At 41.8% G+C, this 18,075-nt stretch overlaps 1 pseudogene across 1 annotated transcript; it reads right to left on the reverse strand.

Moving 5' to 3' along the window:
- Nucleotides 1-16,805: 16,805 nt before the first annotated feature.
- LOC307095424 (large ribosomal subunit protein uL6-like) lies at nt 16,806-17,761 on the reverse strand (annotated as a pseudogene). Its single transcript has 3 exons — nt 17,756-17,761; nt 17,367-17,613; nt 16,806-17,132 (listed from the first exon to the last, which is right to left on the reverse strand). The product of its transcript is annotated as a large ribosomal subunit protein uL6-like (transcript).
- Between the last annotated feature and the right edge of the window lie 314 nt (nt 17,762-18,075).

Raw genomic sequence — 18,075 nt, forward strand, 5'->3', positions numbered from 1 at the left:
GGAAACTATTTGTCATTTTATTTAACTGTTGCAACACAACAAGAGCTACAGATGAATAAAATTTGGTTATAAACAAAGAATATTGTATAGATGAGCTGAGTAAATTTTTCTTCTGCACTGTATGCACTTTATGATTGTTATAGTCAGGAAGAGGAAATGAAAAAAGAAAACAAATCTGCAGTTATTCAGCACCAATCCGTATAAGGTAAAATGTTCTATAATAAACCCATGGTTCAGGGGAAGGAATTGCCGCTCCAGTGATTTCCTGACACTTTCTTGTCCCCTGTCTCCTTCTACTTATTGTCGGAGGCTGTTTTTCCACTCCAAAAACTTCATAGCTGGCCCTCAGGAGGATTAGCAGGCTCATGTCACAGCTTTGTCTTCTTCATTGATTTCAAAAAGCTGTGATGATGACATGATTATCTGCAGAAATATTACTCCCCTGGAGGACATAATATACATTGAATTTTAGGGTTTTTCAAAATATGTTTCAAGTCAGTAAGTTTTTACCTAGTACCTATCATGTATCCTGACTAGTACTAGGTACTACAAAGGACTTAGAGAAAATAACCAACACAGTCCTGACAACAAATAGTTTACATTTTGAGAATATAACACTTTTATGCATGACATTCATGCCATACTCCCTTTGAACCAATAAGCTCATTGAGGCCACAAGTCATGTCTGATTCATCTTAGGGTCTTTTCATGCTCATAATTTAGGAGGGAGAACTCTTCAAATAACGGAACTTCCCCACAGCATTGATAATTACTATCCCTCACCACTCTAGACTAAATACTAGTAGCATCTCACAGTAACTCTTATAAGCAAAACTACCCACATACATTTTCAAATTTGGGGTGATTGTCCTCTCCAACTGAGAGTCACTGTTTTATAGTCTCATACATGTTACCTTACACATGATAAGAGCTCTGAAAATATTTTTGTAAAGAAATGAATTCATGAAACAACAATTGGAGAATAAGTCAGGAGAGCAAAAAATCACATGCAAGAATCTTTAGAATAGAATACTAATACATCAGGGCTCTGGGAAGAGAGACATTGTTATGTTAAGCTGTGTGAATTATTATCTTGAGTTGTGCCTTAAAGGATAAGTAGGCTTTCAAAATGAATGGGAGAGCAGCAGCCCCTGTAAGAATCACAAAGTTAAATAAGAACAATTTTGGTAGCACCACACTGTCTGGGTTGGAAGGCTGTTTTGGGGGATAGCTTAAGGAATGTTTGACTATGTAGGAGTGGGCCAGCTGAAGAGTTGGGACCTGAGCCTGTAATCAGCAGTTTGCTCCCAAAGGCTATTTTCCAATGTTATAACAAGATTTAAGTCTTATTTTATGGAGATGAATTTGCTTATTTGCATATAAGTGGATTGAAGAAGGCACAAACTAGAGACAGGTGACTAGTTAGGAAGTTATTGCCATAAACTAGTTGAAAAATATATCATACCTTCTTATCTGTTTGTTTTCCCATCCAGGTTTTCTTTTATTGTTTCTTCATCTCTTTTAGGTAGTGAAATATTAATTTGATGGCAAAACCCATTAATGTTTCCTTTCATTCTCCTTATCCTTCTAGTACCAGTGGAACATATTCTATGACTTTCTTTAAGGGAGAGGGAGAGAGAGATAGAAATATCAATGATGAGAGAAAATCATGGATCGGCTGCCTCCTGCACGCTGCCGCTGGGGATCGAGTTATACCCTGACTGGGAATCGAACCACGACCTCCTGGTTCATAGGTTGATGCTCAATCACAGAGCCACACCAACCAGACTCTATTACTTTTAAGATTAAAAAAAAAATCAGCTAATTTTTATTTCTAGCCCTTATTTCAAAATTTTAAAACCTTAAACTTGAAGCACTGGGAGGTGAAAATGAGAGTCAACTTACTAGTAGTGATCAATCTTCTCTGCTCTTAGGAGAAATGTAAGAATAAGAGAAAACATTAAACCCTAAATATGAAGGTTCTTATATATGAACTAGAGGCACAGTGCACGGATTCATGCACTGGTGGGGTCCCTTGGCCTGCCCTGTGCCCTCTCACAATCTGGGACCCCTCAGGGGTTGTTGGAAAGCCGGTTTTGACCCCATCCCCACAGGCCAGGCTGAGGGACCCCACTGGTGCATTAATCCATGCACCAGGCCTCTAGTATGCAAATAAGATCTTTAGTTAATCTCTTCCCACCCTCCCCCTGCTCCTTTCCCTCTGAGATTCATCAGTCTGTTCCCTGTTTCCATGCCTGTGGTTTCCTCTCCTGCATTGAGTGTCTGCCCCATGGTGGTCAGTGCACGTCATAACTACTGGCTGATCGGCTGGTCGCTTACGCTTTTATATATATATATATATATATATATATATATATATATATATATATATATATATATATAGGTGGATGAAGTTTACAGAGGAGCAATGCCTTCTAGATTCAGGAAAGAAAAACTTGATGATGAGTTGGATTATATCAACATGTTTCTGTTTGCAGATTCTTTTATTCAGTTGTCAGTATTTAAAAATTTCAGTTGGAAGAAGGTTAGAAGAAGGAATGATATATGTTATTTCTCAAATAAATTGTTACTTACTTAAGATAACCAGAAAAAGAACACTATAGTAAAATAGCAATTTAACATGCCAACAACTCATTAATTTGTAAAGAGATTATAATTAATATACTAATACAAGATTCCTTGACTGGTTATTTAAACTTTTAAAATAATATATTTCCAAAAAATATTTTACTCAAGTATACATTTATATATATATATATATATATATATATATATATATATATATATGCAATCAATATACTAGTTTAAAATTATTTTTATTTACTCATTGAATATCCCAGGGACCACCATTAGTAAGACTTAGCAGTTATTGAGATTATGGCTTGCAAATTAATGAAACTATTGCATTAATTAAAATATTTTAAAATTTAGACCTTTAAAAATCATTATTTTATCACATAATTGGGATTTTATTCTCTGTTTAATATATGTGTTAACATATAACATTAAGCAGAACAACTGTTAGACTGCTTAGGTGGAGATAAGCATCTGTCATTCATGCTTTCAAAGAACATTCTGGGGAAAAGAAAGGATAACATTGGACATTTTCATGAGCAATTTATTAAGAAAGCATCCTACCTAATAAAAGGGTAATATGCAAATTGACCGCACCTTTGCTATGCCTAAGCCACGCCCACCAGCCAATCAGGGCGAGTATGTAAATAAACCCAACCAAGATGGCTACAGCCACAGAGAGCAAGGTTTCTCAAGCAACAGAGGAAGCCAAGCTTTCCGCCTGCCCTTGCTAGGCCTAAGCCACCACTCAAGCTACAAAGTTTCAATTATAGAAGGTAAACAAATCTTAACAGAAATGGCGGCAGCCACGGAGCTGGAGAGAGCAGGCCAGGGTTGCCCCCGGCAATGGAGAAAGCAAAGCTTTCCACTCACCCTGGCCAGGCCCAGGCCTCCGCTTAAGGCTACAAAGTTTCAATTATAGAAGGTGAATTAACCCCGACAGAAATGGCTGCCGGCCACGGAATGAGCAGGAGGCTTGGCTCCACTCCAGGCTACAAAGTTTCAATTGTAGAAGGTAAATAAATTCCAGATACCAGGGCCTCCTCTTGGGTCACCAGGGGGCGTGGCTGGCCTGCAAACCACCACAGGCCCCTTGCTCAGGCCGCCCCACACCCGAAGGGAACTCCCATCCTGATCCGGGACACCCTTCAGGGCAAACCAGCTGGCCCCCACCCATGCACCAGGCCTCTATCCTATCTAATAAAAGAGTAATATGCAGATTGACTATCACTCCAACATAATATGGATGCCCCATGTGGTCAAAGATCCTGCCCCCATGTGGACACAAGATGGCCACCACAAGATGGCCAGCAGGGAGGGCAGATGGGAAGCACCAGGCCTGCAAGGGAGGGCAGTTGAGAGGGTCCCAGGCCTTCAAGGGAGGGAAGTTGGAGGCAATCAACCCTGCAGGGGAGGGCAGTTAGGGGTGACCAGGATGGGAGAGGAGGGAAGTTGGGGGCAAACAGGCTGGCAAGGGAGCAGTTAGGCATCAATCAGGCTGGAATGGGAGTAGGTAGGGGGTGATCAGGCTGGCAGGCAGAAGTGGTTAGGGGCAATCAGGAAGGCAGGCAGGCGAGCAGTTGGGAGCCAGCAGTCCTGGATTGTGAGAGGGATTTCCGACTGCCCGTTTAGGGATCAGGCTTAAATGGGCAGTCGGACATCCCTTAAGTGGTCCCAGATTGGAGAGGGTACAGGCTGGGCTGAGGGACACCCCCCTTCTCCGTGCACGAATTTCGTGCAATGGGCCTCTAATAGAATATAAAATTTTAGATGATATAGCTAGTCATTCTTGTAACTCAAAACTATAGAAAAATAAATCTTTTTACCTTTTTATTTTTATTTGATTATTTTTTATTGTTTAAAGTATTACAAATAGTAGTACATATGCCTCCTTTTTTCCCCATTGACCTTCCCCCAGCCTCCTCTACCACCCAGCACATGCCCCCACCCCCCACCCAGTGTCTTGTGTCCATTGGTTATGCTTATATGCATGCATACAAGTCCTTCGGTTGATCTCTTACCTCCTCCCCCACCCCCAACACTCCCCAGCTTTCCCATTGTAATTTGACAGTCTGTTCGCTGCTTCTCTGCTTCTGTATCTATCTTTTTGTTCATCAGGTTATAATGTTCTTTATTATCCATACATGAGTGAGATCATATGGTATTTTTCTTTCACTGACTGGCTTATTTCACTTAGCATAATGCTCTCCAGTTCCATACATGCTGCTGCAAATAATAAGAATTCCTTCTTTTTTATAGCAGCATAGTATTCCATTGTGTAGATGTACCACAGTTTACTAATCCACTCATATGCTGATGGGCATTTAGGCTGTTTCCAAATCTTAGCTATGGTGAATTGTGCTGCTATGAACATAGGGGTGCATATATCCTTTCTGATTGGTGTTTCTATTTTCTTGGGATATATTCCTAGAAGTGGGATCACTAGGTCAAATGGAAGTTCCATTTTTAATTTTTGAGGAAACCCCATACTGTTCTCCACAGTGGCTGCACCAGTCTGCATTCCCACCAGCAATGCAAGAGGGTTCCTTTTTCTCTGCATCCTCTCCAGCACTTGTCATTTGTTGATTTGTTGATTATAGCCATTCTGACAGGTATGAGGTGGTACCTCATTGTCATTTTTATTTGCATATCTCGGATGATTAGTGACTTTCAGCATGTTTTCTTATGTCTCTTGGCTTTCTGAATGTACTCTTTCGAAAAGTGTCTATTTAGGTCCTTTGCCCATTTTTTTATTGGGTAGTTTATCTTCCTTTTGTTAAGTTGTATGAGTTCCCTGTAAATGTTGGAGATTAAACCCTTATCGGTGATAACATTGGCAAATATGTTCTCCCATGCAGTGGGCTTTCTTGTTGTTTTGTTGGTGGTTTCTTTTGCTGTGCAGAAGCTTTTTCTTTTGATGTAGTTCCATTTGTTTATTTTCTCCTTAGTCTCTCTTGCCCAAGGATCTGTGTCTGTAAAGATATTGCTACGTCATATGTCTGCAATTTTGCTGCCGATGGAGTCTTGTAGGATTTTTATGGTTTCCCATCTTACATTCAAGTCCTTTAGCCATTTTGAGTTTGTTTTTGTGTATGGTGTAAGTTGGTGGTCTAGTTTCATTTTTTTGCATGTATCTGACCAAATTTCCCAGCACCATTTATTAAAGGGACTATTTTCACTCCATTGTATGCTCTTGACTCCTTTGACAAATATTGAGTATAATGGCTTGGGTCAATTTCTGGGTTCTCTATTTTGTTCCATTGGTTTATATGTCTGTTCTTGTGCCAGTACCAGGCAGTTTTGAGAACCATGGCTTGGTAATATAGTTTTATGTCTGGCATTGTGATCCCTCCACCTTTTTTGTTCTTTCTCAGGATAGCTGCAGCTATTCAGGGTCTTTCTTTATTCCAGATGAATTTTTGGAGAGTTTTTTCTAGATCTTTGAAATATGCCATTGGTATTTTAATAGGGATTACATTGAATCTATAGATTGCTTTAGGTAGTATGGACATTTTATTGATGTTGATTCTACCAATCCATGAACATGGTATGTTCTTCCATTTGTTTATGTCTTCCTCTATCTCTTTTTTCAATGTCCTGTAGTTTTCTGAGTACAGGTCTTTTACCTCCTTAGTTAAATTTATTCCTAGGTATATTAAATTTTTTTGATGCAATGGTAAATGGGATTGTTTCTTTCATTTATCTTTCTGTGAGTTTATTATTGGTGTATAAAAAGGCCATAGATTTCTGGGTGTTAATTTTGTATCCTGCTACATTGCTGAATTCATTTATTAGGTCTAGTAGTTTTTTGATGGAGTCTTTGGGGTTTTCTATGTACAGTATCATGTCATCTGCGAATAAGGACAGTTTTACTTCTTCTTTTCCAATTTGGATGCCTTTTATTTCTTCTTCTTGTCTGATCGCTATGGCCCTTGGTCGGCAAACTGCAGCTCGTGCGCCACATGTGGCTCTTTGGCCCCTTGAGTGTGGCTCTTCCACAAAATACCATGGCCTGGGCGAGTCTGTTTTGAAGAAGTGGCGTTAGAAGAAGTTTAAGTTTAAAAAATTTGGCTCTCAAAAGAAATTTCAATCGTTGTACTGTTGATATTTGGCTCTGTTGACTATGGCTCTGTTGACTAATGAGTTTGCCGACCTCTGGCTATGGCTAGTACTTCTAATACTATGTCGAACAGGAGTGGTGAAAGTGGGCATCCTTGTCTTGTTCCAGTTCTTAGGGGAAATGAGTTTAGTTTTTACCCATTGAGTATGATGTTGGGTTTAGGTTTGTCAAATAGGGCTTTTATTATGTGGAGTTATGACCCCTCTATTCCCACTTTGCTAAGAGTTTTTATCAAGAGAGGGTGTTGGATTATGTCAAATGCTTTTTCTGCATCAATTGATATGATTATGTGATTTTTGTCTCTCAATTTGTTTATGTGATGTATCACATTTATTGATTTGTGGATATTGTACCATCCTTGCATCTCCAGAATAAATCCCACTTGGTCATGGTGTATGATCTTTCTAATGTATTGCTGAATCTGATTTACTAGAATTTTGTTGAGGATTTTAGCATCTATGTTCAATAAGGATATAGGCCTGAAGTTCTCTTTGTTTGTAGTGTCTTTATCTGGTTTTGGTATTAGGGTAATGCTGGCTTCATAGAAAGAGCTTGGAAGTGTGCCTTCCTCTTGGATTTTTTGAAATAGTCTGAGGAGGATAGGTTTTAGTTTTCTTTGAATGCTTGGTGGAACTCTCCTATAAAGCCACCTGGCCTAGGGCTTTTGTTTGCTGGAAGGTTTTTGATCTCTGTTTCAATTTCTTTGGTAGTTATCGGCCTATTTAGGTTTTTGTTTCTTCTTGGTTGAGTTTTGGGATCTTGTATTTTTCTAGGAATGTGTCCTTTTCATTTAGAATGTCCATTTTGTTGGAATAGAGTCATTCATAGTATTTTTTCATAATCGTTTGTATTTCTGTGTGATCAGTTGTTACTTCACCTCTTTCATTTTTTATTTTGTTTATTTGGGTCCTCTCTCTTTGCTTCTTGGTGAGCCTAGCTAGAGTTTCATCAATCTTGTTTATCCTTTCAAAGAACCAGCTCTTGGTTTTGTTGATGTTTTGTTTTGTTTGTTTGTTTTTTTGTTGTTTTTGTTTTGGTCTCTATGTCATTAATCTCCGCTCTGATCTTTATTATTTCCTTCCTTCTGCTTATGCTGGCCTTTTCTTATTGCTCTCTTTCTAACACTTTGAGTTGTTGGGTTAGATAATTTCTTACCATTGTTTCTTGTTTTTTGAGGTAGGCCTGTAGAGCTATGAACTTCCCTCTCAGGACTGCTTTCACTGTGTCCTATAGATTTTGAATTGTTGTGTTTTCATTTTCATTTGTTGCCATGATGCCTTTTATTTCTTCTTTGATCTCTTTGGCAACCCAGTCATTGTTTAATAGCATGCTATTTAGCCTCAAGGTGTTTGATTTTTTAAAAATAAATCTTTGTTGTTCAGATTATTACAATTGTTTCTCCTTTTCCCCCCCATATCTCCCCTCCACCCAGTTCCCACCACCCTTTCCCCTTACCTCCCCCCCGCTGTTCTCATCCATAGGTGTATGGTTTTTGACCAGTCTCTTCCCGTACCCCCCACACAGATACCCCTTTCCCCCTGAGAATTATCAATCCACTCCCATTCTATGCCCCTGATTCTATTATATTCACCAGTTTATTCTGTTCCTCAGATTTTTAATTCACTTGACTTTTAGATTCACTTGTTGATAGATATGTATTTGTTGTTTATAATTTTTATCTTTACTTTTTTCTTCTTTTTCCTCTTTTTAAAGAATACCCATTTTATATAATACTGGTTTGGTGGTGATGAACTCCTTTAGCTTTTTCTTATCTGTGAAGCTCTTTATTTGCCCTTCAATTCTGAATGATAGCTTTGCTGGGTAGAGTAATCTTGGTTGTAGGTTCTTGCTATTCATCACTTTGAATATTTCTTGCCACTCCTTTCTGGCCTGCATAGTTTCTGTTGAGAAATCAGCTGATAATCGTATGGGTGCTCCCTTGTAGGTAACTAACTGTTTTTCTGTTGCTGCTTGTAAGATTTTCTCTTTGTCTTTTGCCCTTGGCATTTTAATTATGATGTGTCTTGGTGTGGTCCTCTTTGGATTCCTTTTATTTGGGGTTTTGTGCGCTTCCTGGACTTGTAAGTCTATTTCTTTTACCAGGTGGGGGAAGTTTTCAGTCATTATTTCTTCAAATAGGTTTTTAATATCTTGCTCTCTCTCTTCTTCTGGCACCCCCATAATTCTGATGTTGGTATGCTTGAAGTTGTCCCAGAGGCTTCTTACACTATCTTCAACTTTCTGAATTCTCTTCTCTTCTTTCTTCTCTGGAGGAGTGTCCTTTGCCTCTTTGTATTCCAAATCTTTGACTTGATTCTTGCGTTCCTCTAGTCTGCTGTTGGGTCTCTGTATAATATTTTTTATTTCAGTCAGTGTATGTTTAATTTCTAGTTGGTCCTTTCTCATATCCTCAAGGGTATCATTAAATTTATTGGCCTTTTCCAGGAAATTCTTGAAAAACCTTATAATCGTGGTTTTGAACTCTATGTCCAATCATTTGTTCTCCTCCATTTCTTTAGTTTGTGATCTGTTTCCTTGTCTCCCCATTTTCGCTGCTTCCCTGAGTTGGTAGGGTAGCTTTGTGTACTAGGTGTCCTATTAGTTCAATGGGTCAGCCTCCCAGTTGCCTGGGGTGGACACTCTTGATGAACCCCTTTGTGGACTGTGTGTACAGCCTTGTTGTAGTTAAGTCTTGATTGTTGTTGGTGTCACTGGGAGAAATTGACCTCCAGGCCAATTGGCTGTGAAGACCCGCTGTGTCTATAACGGAAGAATTGCTGTGCTGGAGACACGATTATGGGGCGGGACTTGTCCCAGTAGGGCTTTGGTGCTCACTAAGTCTGCCTCTTGAATGTGTCCCTTATGAGAGTAGTTGAAATCTGGTGTCGTCTCACACCTATCACTAGATACACTAATTTTTGGATCTCCAATGAGGTGCAGGTCAGCCACTGTCTGAGGCCACCCAGCAGGAGCTACAGCAAGAACTACAGTTTTCTCCTGTTTGCTTGGGATTTGGCCGTTTTGGAGCAGTGTGACTGGAGCTGCAGTTTATTTGGTTAAGCTTCCACAGAAGAGGCCATTTACATGCAAAAGCTGCTGTGTGGAGCCTGGGTGGGTTTGTACAAGTGCGGGGCGGGGTCTCAGGGTGGGGCGGGGTCTCAGGGCATCACTAGGCTAGGGCGTGGCAAACGGCAATGGCTGCCTTCATCCATCTCTGCCTTTCTGTGTTCCCAAGTCCCTGCGTCCCGCGTTCCACCGCAGTAAACAATGATTGCTGGGCACACCTCTGCAAAAAAGTCACCCGATGGCCGACAGCCCAGCTTCTCCCCGTAGGCATCTGGGTCCCCCACGTGTCCCCAGAAACTGGACCTCAGAGAGATCGGGAGCCTGTCTCCCTTCGGGTTCAGAAAAAGCCGTGCGCCCAGTCGCCCGCCACCAGCCCGCTTCGCGCACCTCCGCACCTCAGGTTCTCAGCGTTTGTGCTCCTTTCTCTTTCCTCCTCAGCTGTAAAGCTTCTGCTCAGCCAGCTTTCCCGTGGTTCTGGGTGGTAGACGTTTTGTCTTTTAGTTGTGGTTTTGAAATTGTTGTGCAAGGCGGCAGCTTAGTTGTTTACCTTTGCTGCCATCTTGGTTTCTCCCCAGAGAATTCTGTTTGATTATTTTAATTGTTTTTATTGTAGTTTATTGTAGATTTCTAGTTTTATGCCATTGTGATCTGAGAAGATGCTTGATATGATTTCTATCTTTTTGAATTTGAAGAGACTTTGCCTGTGTCCCAATATATGGTCTATCTTTGAAAATGACCCATGTGCACTTGAGAAGAATGTATATTCTGTGACTTTGGGGTGAAATATTCTGAAGATGTCAATTAATTTCATCTGACCTGGTGTGTCATTTAGGATTGATGTTTCTTTGCTGATTTTTTGTTTAGAGGATTTTTCCAGAAGTGTTAGTGGGGTATTAAAGTCCCCTACTATGACTGTATTGCTGTCAATCTCTCCCTTGATATCCTCCAGAAGTTTTTTTATATATTTGGGTGCTCCTGTATTCGGTGCGTATATGTTTACCAGAGTTACATCTTCTTGTTGGATTGCTCCCTTTAGTATTATGAAGTGGCCTTCCTTATCTCTTATTATGTCCTTCACTTTGAGATCTAATTTGTGAGATATAAGTATTGCTACCCCACCTTTTTTTTTTTTTCATTTCCATTCGCCTGAAAAACCTTTTCCATCCCTCCACCATCAGTCTGTGTGAGTCCTTTTTTCTGAGGTGGGTTTCCTGTAGACAGCAGATATATGGGTCATGTTTTCTTATCCACTCAGCTACCCTATGTCTTTTGATTGGGGCATTTAATCCAATTACATTTAAAGTTATTATTGACTAGAGGCCTGGTGCACAAAATTTGTGCACTTATGGGGCCCTGCTCCCCAACCCTCCAATATTCATGTATTTTGGTATATGTGTGTATGTATGCACTGTTGGTTTTTTTGTTAATCCTCACCTAAGGACATTTTTCATTGATTTTTAGAGTAGAAGGGAAGGAGAGAGACAGAGAGAGAAACATGGATGTGAGAAAGACATATCAATTGGTTGCCTCCTGCACATGCCCCGACTAGATCAGGCCGAAATAGCACTGCCAACAGGGCCGACTGCTGGCAGCCCACTGGGGCTCAGATGTTGAGCATATGGCAATTTTCTGTTCCTGCTTCCACTTCTGGTAGAGGTCCCACTTGTAGGAGCTGCTGATGGAGCCACCACTTTCTGTCTTGATCTTCTTCTTGTCCTCTTGTCCTGACTGTCCCACAAACCGCTTCTTCTTCCAGTCCCACTTGAGCTGCTGCCGGCCCCTGGTCAGGTTCTGGGCCTCGCCCATCAGGTCCAGGACAGCACCAGCCACCTGCTGCTCAAAGGCACCTCTGGTCCCCACCAACACTTAGGACCCATTCACTGTCGAAATCTTGGAGCCGATACGGGACATAGAAATCCTGGTCCAGCTGCTGGGCCTCCTCCTTCCACCTCTTGGCTCCCCGTTCAGGTCCTGGCTGTTGCCGTTTTTGGCCCACAACCTCTATGAGACATCCTCCATGCTCTCTCCCAGCTCCTCCTCCTCCTCCTCCTCCTCCTCCTCCTCCTCCTCCTCCTCTTCCCCAGGCTTCTCCGCCTGCCACACTGGCAGCTCGAGGCTGGACCAGCCAGGCCCTCCTGCCGCTCCTGCCGGGCCTGCCGGAAGCTGGCGATGGCCTTGCAGGCCTTCTGCCGCTTGGCCCACATCACCTGGCTGCTCAGGTCCCGGCTGGAGGCATTGATCTCAAAGATGGTCGCCTGTGAGCGGTACTGCTTGATGCTGTCCCACCTGCCTCAGCTGCTGCAGCTCCTCCTCCTCAAAGCTCAAGCTGAAGAGGGGTTGTATGCCCAGCCCCGCAAGGTCCAGCTCCTTGGCCTGCTTAATGGACTCTGGCAAGTACACCGGCTCCCCGCTTTTTGGCCTTGGAGCCAGAGCGGACACCCCTCCCCACTTTAGATGGCAGGGCAGCCGGGTGTCCGTTCCGTCTCCCCGCTTTCGATGGCAGGGGAGCCGGGTATCCGCGGCAGCCCCCCTCAGCGGCCACTGATCCGGTATTTGAGAGGCGCGGGGGGGTGGGACTCGCGAGTCCCGCCCCCCGTGCCTCTCAATGACCGGATCGGCCGCCCGAGTGCTTGCCCCGCTCCTCTCAACAGCCTGATTGCCTCTCAACAGCCCGGATCGGCAGCCGATCTGGTCATTGAGAGGCGCAGGGCGCAGGACTCGCAAGTCCCGCCCCCCACGCCACTGCTGATCTGGCTGTTGAGAGGCGCCTCTCAATGACCAGATCGGCCGCAGAGTCCCACGCCCCGTGCCTCTCAACAGCCAGATCGGTGGTGGCACGGGGGGCGGGACTCGCGAGTCCTGTGCCCTGCGCCTCTCAATGACAGGATAGGCCACCCCGAGTCCCACCCCCAAGCCTCCTGCTGCCCAATCGTGGGCGTAGCGGAGTGATGGTTATTTGCATATTACCCTATTATTAGGTAGGATAGGTACTTGTTTATTGCCATTTTTATTCTTTATGCCTATGTTCCTTCTTCGCTTCTTATTTCTTCTTTTTACAGCAGACCCTTTAGCATTTCTTGCATTGCTGTTTTGGTGGTAATAAACTACCTTAGTCCTTTTTTGTCTGTGAAGCTCCTGATTTCCCCTCAATTTTGATTGATAGCATTGCTGGGTACAGTGTTCTTGGATTCAGACCATTCCTTTGCATGATTTTGTATATTTCATCCCGTTCCCTTCTGGCCTGATGTGTTTCTGTTGAGAAATCCATCACTAGTCTGATGGGAGATCCTTTGTAGGTAACTTTGTCTCTCTCTGGCTGCTTTTAAAATTCTTACTTTGTCATTGGTGTTTGCAATTTAATTATAATGTGCCTTGGTGTCGGTCTTTTGGGGTTCATTTTGTTTGGGACTCTGTGAGCTTCTTGGACTTGTGTGAGTTTTTTCTTCCCTATCTCAGGGAAGTTTTCTGTCATTATTTCTTCAAACAGGTTTTCTATTCCTTGCTCAGTTTCCTCTCCTTCTGGCACCCCTATTATGCAGATGTTGTTTTGTTTGGTTGTGTCCCAAAGTTTCCTTAGGCTCTCCTCCTGTTTTTTAAGTTTTTTATTTCTAGATGCTGTTCTGCTTGGGTATTTTTTCCTACCTTGTCTTCTAGGTCAGGAGAGATTTCAGCAGTAGTGGAGGCTGCCCGGTCAGGAGAGCCCGGTCTGGCAGTCCCCAACAGTCCCTTGGGATATAGCTGTCCCTCACTCACAAATAGACAGTCCCCATACGTTCACACACACTCCTTTCATTCTCTCACTTACACACTATCTTGCAGCTTGCCTTCCCATTGGCAGCCATCTTCGATCTCCCTTTTTTACCTTGATAATTAAATTTCCTTTGACCTATTTTTGAACTAAAGATTTTTGGTAAGTCAACAAAAGACCAGTTAGAGTAAATACATTTATGGAGCAAGGAAAACAATATGGTACGAATGAGAAATGTATTTTTTCACATATGTAAGAGTTTATTTGAGCTTTATGGGTTTCCAAATGCCAGCCTTCTTTGAATATTTCAAGATTTAAGTTTGATAATTTTTAGCCAATTGTGATTCTGTGATTTCAGGAGGATAAAAAGGCCTCATATTGCCTGTAGATTCTTTCAAAAATTATGGGATTAACCAAATTATATGCCACTAAAATATATTTTAAATGGCTTGAAATATTTTAGTTAAAAAGTAGCAGATAGTCCTAGCCGGTTTGGCTCAGTGGATAGAGAGTCAGCCTGCAGACCAAAAGGTCCCGGGTTTGATTCTGGTAAAGGGCACATACCTCCGTTGCAGGCTCCTCTCTGGCCCTGGCCCTGGTGGGGGCATGAGCAAGAGGCAACCAATCGATGTGTTTCTCTCACAGTGATGTTTCTTTCTGTCTTTTCCTCTCTCTTCCACTCTCTCTAAAATCAATGGAAAAATATCCTTGAGTGAGGATTAAAAAAAATGTTAGCAGATACACTATAGATAGTCACTAATCAAGTTCAATCACTTATATAATACAAATGACACAGATCTAATCATCAAGTAAATATATTTTATTAATTGAGGTAATATTTTTAATAACATTATTTAAGCTTCAGGTATACAGTATTATAATTCGATATCTGTTTACACTATATAGCATGTTTACCACAGTAGTTTCCATTGTTATCATACATTTGACCTCCTTTACCCATTTTGCCCTCCCCTGTTCCTCCTTCCCCTTTTGTAACCACCAATCTGTTATGTATCTGAGTTTGTTTTTGTTCATTTATTTTTTGCTTTTATTCTCCACATATAAGTGAAATTATACTTTGTTTTTCCTTTTCCATCTGACTTATTTTACTTAGCATGATACCCTCAAGGTCCATCCAAAGTTGTCAGAAATGGCACTGTTTTGTCTTTTCTATATCTAAGTAGTATTCCAGTGTGTGAGTGCATGTTTGTGTGTGTGTGTGTGTGTGTGTGTGTGTGTGTGTAGGTGTGTGTGTGTCTCACATTGTCTTTATCAGCTCATCTGTTTATGGGCACTTAGGTTGTTTCCCTAACTTAGCTATCTATTATATAAAAAGTCTGTGGTCATCACACAACTGATTAGCAGGAGGCTGCGTGAGTGGGGTGAGCAGGGCTGTGTGTTCCGTGAGGCGCCTGCGGGTGGGTGGGGACTTGACTCTGGAGGACTTGACCTGAGGCAAGGGTGGGTTTCTGGGTCCCTCTGTGGTGGTGGGTGGGTTTCTGGGTCCCGCCTCCCATGGCGGTGGTGGCTCTGGGACTCCTTCTCGGTCCCGCCAAGCCGCAGGACTCTGGGTCCTGGGTCTTGCGCGATTTTGCTTGCTGGGCCCGTAGTTATAAATAATGCCACAATGATGAAAGTGGAGTATATATCTTTTTGAATTAGTGATTTATATTCTTTGAATAAATACCCAGAAGACAAATTGGTGGATCGTATGGTAGTTAGTTGTATTTTTAATTTTTTTGAGGAACCTCCATACTGTTTTCCATGGTGGCTGTACCTATTAATCCCACCAGCAGTGTATGTGGGTTCCCTTTTCTCTATATACTCTTCAAAGCTTGTTATTTCTTGTCTTTTTGATAATAGCTATTCGAATAGGGATTAGGTGGTGGCTGAATATGGTTTTGTAAATCTCTTTTAGTTGTGCCAGTAAATTGGCCTAGATTATGATCTTTAATCCTATTCCAAATATTTACCATGGCCAAATTTCCCCAGCTTGGTCTTAAATCTGATCCATGCCCTCCCTCCTCCCCCCCAGCAAACTGGCTTTTACTTTGTGTAAACTGCAAGGACTGTTGCCTGGGGCCGTGGTCGGCAAACTGCAGCTCGTGAGCCACATGAGACTCTTTGGCCCCTTGAGTGTGGCTCTTCCACAAAATACCACGGTCTGGGCGAGTCTAATTTGAAGAAGTGGCATTAGAAGAAGTTTAAGTTTAAAAAATTTGGCTCTCAAAAGAAATTTCAATCGTTGTACTGTTGATATTTGGCTCTGTTGACTAATGATTTTGCCGACCACTGGCCTAGGGCATGGACAGACTACAGGGAAATGCAACACCATTTGTTTCCTGTTAGCTTTCTAAAAGAGGTCTGTAATGAACTTTGGCCTGTGTTACTTCCAGGAGGAATCCCTGGTTCTTCTTACTGCACTGGCTGTATGAGTTCAAAACATTAAAAGGAGAACAGTGTAAATATATACCTTTGAGGTTTATTAAGTTATCTTAAGCATAGGAGAAAGAACATAGACTTTGTAATCAGACCAACCTAAATTCCAGTCCCAGGTTTAACAAATATAAGCTTTGCCTAATGACCTTAGACAAATACCACTCTGAGTCTAGATTTTCCATCTGCAAAATGTGCAAAAGCATGCCTACTGCTTGCATGGATGTTTTGACTTTAAAATGCTGCAAAATGTGAGAAGAGATGGGGTATCTCCTTCTGGATATTGGAAAGAGTTGATGTAATATAGACTGTTTCCAAGAAAGAGTGATCAATATCGGTTGACAATATTTAGCCTGAGGATAAATAAGAACAACTGGTTTATGAGTAAATTTAAGAAAAATCAGACAGGACGTAGATCAGGATGAAAGTAAGACTTCAAAGGACTGGAGCTAGTGAGCTAGCCCAAAAGAAGGGTAAAAGAACCACCTATTAATTCAGCTTCAGGCAGCCTGAAGACCATCATGACTCAATGTGCATCAATGCAGAATCAACATTGCCTAAGGTCTCCACAGAGTAGAAAATCAGAATATTTCATGGAAGATTATACCAGGAAAACAAGAGTGATGTTCTTTATCTAATGCTGGTAGGCTACAAAGCTTTTTCATAACCATTAAGTCAGTTAATTCTCACCACAGCTGTGAGATGAGCATGACAGCTAGTCTTATCTCTCTTTTTTTCCAATATAAGACTTTTATTGCATCTTTAAAATATTGAAAATATAACAAATCATTCACCATTTTGTGTTTCTATAGCTGGACAACTTAGATCTTATTTATCAGCCTACTGAACTGTTCCTTTTTCAGAAACATACCTACCATACAAAAATCGCCAGATATCCTTGTTTTTAACAGTTGTGGCTTGCTGAACCAAAACAGCTGAATTTGATACAAGTTCAATGTTGCTTCCTTCAAGAATCAACTCATCTTTCTGGACTTGAGATACTGAGCAAGCAATGCCTGACCTCATTCTAACCCTGTAGATATATTTTTCACCCAAGAAATGTCTTTCTGATTTCAACAAGAGAAAAACATTCTCCTGAATAACGACATTGATGGGGAAGTGAGTGTACATAGACCTCATCTTGTAACGGAAGCCCAGTGCAATACCCTTTTTATTTATTTATTTATTTATTTAAATTTCTTTATTGATTAAGGTATCACATATTTGTCCTCATCCCCCCATTCCCAGCCCACACCCCTCCCCACACATGCCCCCACCCCCCTGTTGTCCTTAACCGCTGGTTAGGCTCATATGCTTTCACACAAGTCCTTTGGTTGATCTCTCCCCTTTACCCCCACCCTCCCCTACCCTCCCTCTGAGGCCCGACAGTCTGATCCATGCCTCCTTGTTTCTGATCGTGTTCTGTACATGACTGCAGATAGTGTGAATGGTAGCCAGTTCCTTTCTATTTCCCCACCATTTGTCAACTGGAGCCTCTTCCTTTTCTTTCTAAGGAGACTAAGTTATACGTTGATGTGGTTGAAGTCCCTCTGCAGGGTGCTTCTGGGCCCTTCACCATAACTGTGTGTCTTTTCAGAGTGATATCCACATTTTCTGGGATGTCCCCAGTCTGATTGCTGATAATGGTCTTTATCCTCAGAGTAGATGTGGCAAAGAACACTATTCTTATCACTCAAACACACACACACACACACACACACACACCAATAACTTCTTTTTAACACACTTTTAAGTAAATGTATTATATACTCCTCTCTTGACAAATTTACCTTCATAGTAACCTAGAGGGCCAGGTTCAAATTTAGAACACTTATACACCTATAAGTATCCTCACATATACAGAGTTGACATCCCACCCAATCTATAATCTCCATTCACATCTCCTGCAAACAGCTACCTGTTGACACAGTTGAACCCGGGGATGTATACATAAAAATCATGTCTACTATTAGCTGTAAGGACTTGGAGTAGAAGCCCTGATAAATTTTGGAAATGAGTTCTAGATATTGGGTGGGGCATTCCAGAGTCTTGGGCACCTGGAGCATGGTCTCTCCTGCCCTCCCTTTTATTCCCCTTACCTATCTCCCTC

The sequence above is a fragment of the Cnephaeus nilssonii genome (assembly GCF_951640355.1).
Source record: "Cnephaeus nilssonii genome assembly, chromosome: X".
Classification (NCBI taxonomy): Eukaryota; Metazoa; Chordata; class Mammalia; order Chiroptera; family Vespertilionidae; genus Cnephaeus; species Cnephaeus nilssonii.